This window comes from Tupaia chinensis, unplaced genomic scaffold, assembly GCF_000334495.1.
Source record: "Tupaia chinensis unplaced genomic scaffold, TupChi_1.0 Scaffold000466_1, whole genome shotgun sequence".
Lineage (NCBI taxonomy): Eukaryota > Metazoa > Chordata > Mammalia > Scandentia > Tupaiidae > Tupaia > Tupaia belangeri.
In genome coordinates this window covers 597,793-602,674 of record NW_006159975.1, presented here as the reverse complement: position 1 = coordinate 602,674, position 4,882 = coordinate 597,793, and the positions used below count along the sequence as shown (strand labels likewise).

The 4,882-nt window shown below is 36.2% G+C and overlaps 1 pseudogene; it reads right to left on the bottom strand.

Annotated features, from left to right (window-relative positions):
• Positions 1–3,292: 3,292 nt before the first annotated feature.
• LOC102484356 (activated RNA polymerase II transcriptional coactivator p15 pseudogene) lies at positions 3,293–3,693 on the bottom strand (annotated as a pseudogene).
• Positions 3,694–4,882: the final 1,189 nt, after the last annotated feature.

The following is a 4,882-nucleotide window of genomic DNA, read 5'->3' as shown; positions in this document are numbered from 1 at the left end:
CCTGTGATATTTTACTACTTACTCAGCAATAAATGAATTTCCCAATGACATTTAAAACAGGCTGATAACATAATATAACCAGTACATGTTGTGTCAGTTTGAGGACATAAATTATTTAAGTAAAAGTAACAAAAACAAAGAGCTATGGAAAATACCATTTAGGGAAGTAAATGTCTGTAGTTAAACATGACCTTTCTATTCTCCACCATTTAAATTAATTACAATGCCTCGATTTTATTGAACATGTTTATTTGGCCATAAGAAACAAACATTTTATTTAGTTATGATGTATCACCTGAATTATATATTGTGCTAAATGTCTTTACAGATATAAATATGTATAATAAACAATCTAACTAGTTAAAACATTGTCTATTCTTTTTTGTCTATTCTAATCCCATATTTTAAGCCTTGAATAGCCACCATGGGGGATTTTACTGATTAAATATTCATATTTAGTATTAAACATTTATGGTACAATATTTGAAACAGCACTGTTATTGAGCATTTGATCAAGCTGCAGTGTTTAACCAAATCAAAATATTCAAAGGGATTCTTCATTCTTAAATTTTTTTTTCCTTATTCATGATAGAGTGCTCATGAGAGAGGGAGAAGTATTGTCCACAGGTCAGGTCATGCTGTGATCTCCTTCTGTCCACCACGATTCGGGGCAGGTACTCCTGTTCTGTGTGTTTTTAGGCTGACCAGGCTGGAATTTGAACTATGGTCAGCCTGTGGCTTCCAGACCACAGTCCAGTACTCTACCGACTGTATCAATAAGCAAGGCCATCGAAGGGACTCTAAAGATTTAAACAGCATGGCTTTAAATTCATGCATTTTACTTCCAAATGGCTTACTTATTACTGCTATTTTCTACCCAGTTCCCAGATGGTACTGTTTTGTCTGTCTTTCAGAAGAAATTGAACTTACTTAAAAGCTGTATTTTAAAATTATGAAATTATTACAAATCATAAGAAAAAATGTAAGACGTATGATTTATGTTTTAGTCGGTCTAGAAAAGGATGGTTGGTGCTTTTGTATTTGCACTGTTTGATGTCAGGTTTGAGCTAAATTCTGAGGATGTGAAAGAATCCACAAAGTCTATGTTGAATTTCTGAAGAAAGTTGATATTCCATTTCTGTAGATCGTTCTGACATTGATATTTCCATGATGAAGCCAAATTTATTAAAACAATAAATACATAAAAAGACTGTTTTCATTTCGAAATCAGTATTGATCACATTGAGAGCCTTTTGTGTGTGTGTGCATTGGAAAAGTATTCAAGAGCGATTTAAATTGCAAGATTAGTTTAAGTGCTCAATCTCATTATTCAGGTCAAGAATAGGTAATATTATGTCTTGCTCACCTATTCTGTTTAAAATCAAATAATCAAGCTTTCATCACCACCTTGACATCAGAACTTTTCATATATATATATATATATATATATAACCCTTTAAGTTATGCAATCTCATTAAAAGTTCTCAGTCTTCGTATTATTTGGTTTTTAGCCACAATTGACATTTATTCACTCTACGATCGATTAAAAACAGCAATGTAATTTTTGACATTCCTCACACCAAGAGTTGGGCTTTATTAGTGTATTCATTAGACTTATTTTATCAGTTACCCATTGATAAATGTAGGCTCTGAATACATTTCAAGTGCTTAATGTGATGCCTCATAAAGAGTTAATGGTCCATATTTATTTATAAATAAAAAAATAAGTGAGCAACAATATTTTATAGTTTATAGACATGACCATAGGAGGTGAATGAATCAAATCTTGGTATAATGACAAGAGAGTTATAAAATTATATTAAGATTCTTCTTCTTTTTTAATTCTAGGGATTGCATATACTTGCCAGAGCAAGCTGTCAACTTTATTAAGGAGGATTGCTCTGTGCCCAATACCTAGTGTAAAATAAAATCAAATTTAAAAAGATTTAATGTATCTTTTAATGGAATCAAAATGTGTACATGGCTGCAAATCTCAGAGGAGTAGTAGTAGTACTACTACTACTACTGTGATCGTGCTAAGATCCAATTTCCTCCATTTTTCCAGTCCACCAGGATTTGTGGTACATGTACATAGGCACTCAGCGTGGTTTCCAGTCACCTGGCAAGTTGCACTTGGAGGGTTAGATTTTCTGTGTATAGCAGTTAGTCGCTGCACTGCAAGGCCAGCCTTACAAAGGATTCTTTAATTTTTGAGCTGACAATCGGGTAGTTCATATTTTGAAATATGTGGATGGCATTTACATTTTAAGCAACATTTGTATGTTCTTTCAAATAACTATTTTTCTGTGTTTGTCTTTGTCATGGACTTATTCTGTAACCCTGAAATTATTAGTCATACTGAGAAATGAGAGCTCTATGCAATATGTTTACATTGTGTTTCCAACTTTGGACGGTTTGGTCAACTCTGAGATTTGCAGCCATGTACACATTTTGATTCCATTAAAAGATACATTAAATCTTTTTAAATTTGATTTTATTTTACACTAGGTATTGGGCACAGAACAATCCTTAATAAAGTTGACAGCTTCACTCAGAACATTATTTATTTATTTATTTATTTATTTTTTGAGAGAGATTTTTCCTGTAAGGCATGTGTGTTGTCTAGACAGACAGAGGGACAGAAAGCAAGAAATCACCATCCGAGAGGTGGCCACACCACATCCCCTCTCCTCCATTCTCTTTTTGGGATTTGGGCACGCGTTTACACACACCCAGCACTAGTTTTAAGCTGCCAGATCTGGGACTCGGACCACGGTTCAACTATGTGGGAGTCCAACAACAACCATTCCTCCATCTGCTGGTCTCACTCACAACATTTTTAATAATGCACATATTACAAATTATTCTACACTCCAAATATACAAAAACTTGGAAAATCCCATTTAGAAAACAAAAGCCAATGTAAAAAAGACAGATTAAAACAATTAGAACAACATGGGTTTTGTATGGCTAGATGTTACAGCTTTCTTACTATATCATCAGTGTCAGAAATCTGTTCCTTCAGTGGGACCAGCAGTTAGCGTAATGGCTATGTCGCTGGACTCCCATGTAGTCGACCGCGGTTCGAGTCCCGGACCCGGTGGCTTAAACTCACGCCAGGCGCGTGTGTGCATGCCCAAGATCCCGAGAGGAGAATGGAGGAGAAGGGATTGCGGCGTGGCTATCCCCCCCTGGGGGGTGATTTCTCGCTTTCTGTCTCTCTGTCTCTGTCTGGCAAGCACACGTGCCCTATAGTGAAAACCTCTCCAAAAAGAAAGAAAGAAAGAAAGAAATCTGAAATCTGTTCCTTCAGCTGACTCCATTGCCCTGGATTTAAAGCGATACCTTTTCTTCCTGGTTTCATTTTCTATTCTGGATCTATCCAATATTCTCTAATATCAATTAGAACTTTCCCTTTAAAGTCCTCAACACTAACATATCTAATTTTCCCAGTCTGGAACATGTTATCCTCTCTGCCATTGCTGCTCTGTTTGGAAGATGACAGAACCCTAAAAGTTTCAGCAGTCTTTTGCTTCTTTACAGGTTTTGCTGGAGCGACTTCCTTTTTCCTCTTCAACTTCTTGTCAACTTCGCTGTCAGAATCGCTGTCAGAAGAGCTGCCAGAAGAACTGAAACAAGTTCCTTTGAGTTAGGCAGTGCTCTGCTCCTGCTGTCCAACAGCCTCCTGCTCATTTGCTTTCAAATTCGTTTTTTCTCTGACGTTTGATATAAAAACTTAAAAATAATTCTGTCCAATTTGTTGTTCTAATTTTAGTATATTATTTGTTTATTTTTTTTCTAGGGAGAGATTTTTGCTACATGGCACATGAGCTTGCCCAAGAGTCAGAGACAGAGAGAGAAAAAGTGAGAAATCACCTTCCAGGGAAGATGGCCACACTACAATCCCTTCTCCTTCTTTGTCTTCTTTTGGGGATGCATGCACTTGCATCCGGCATGAATTTCAAGTCACCAGGTCTGGGACTCGAACCACATTTGGCTATGTAGGAGGCTAGCACTTTAACCACTACACCAGCTGCTTATCTCAAATTTATTATTTTTAAAAATATAAAATTGCTATATTTTAAAACAGAACCTTAGCTCTTATATTGATGTGTGTGTTTGTGTGTGTGTGTTAGTGAATAAAAATTGTCTTCTCTCTCCCAACCTGATAAGGCTATGATATTCTCTTATCCCAGAAACTGTCATCACTTCATAACAGATTGATTATCGCATACATTGAGTAACCTCTTAGTCATCATTTTAAAGATATTCTTTTCTGAAAATGATTCTTGAATCTGGTTAAATGTACAGTTAAATTTAAATCTGGTTAAATTTAGCAAGGTGCTTATCATATAAATGGAAAACCAATTAGTCCATTATGAAAAGAGCAAATAATGTGAGTTCCACAATTGTTTTAATATACTTTTTGTTTATTTAAAATTATATAATTCATTTTTTTTGGTAGAGTGGGATATAAAAAGATTACTGAAGAAATTTTACAGCCTATATTAGGACTTCTCAGGTTCCAAAATTACACAAACCAATTCTCTTTTTTTTTTTTTTTTTTTTTTTTGGGTTTTTTTGCTATAGGGCGCGTGCGCTCGCTAGACAGACAGAGACAGAGAGACAGAACGCGAGAAATCACCCCCTAGAGGGGATGGCTACGCTGCAATCCCTTCTCCTCCATTCTCCTCTCGGGATCTTGGGCACGCACGCACACGCGCCTGGTGTGAGTTTTAAGTCACCGGGTCTGGGACACGAACCGCAGTCGACTATGTGGGAGTTCAGCAACATAGCCATTACGCTAACTGCTGGTCCCCACAAACCAATTCTCTTAATATTTTCCCATTCATGTCTCTCTTTCTCTCCATATTATCATTTC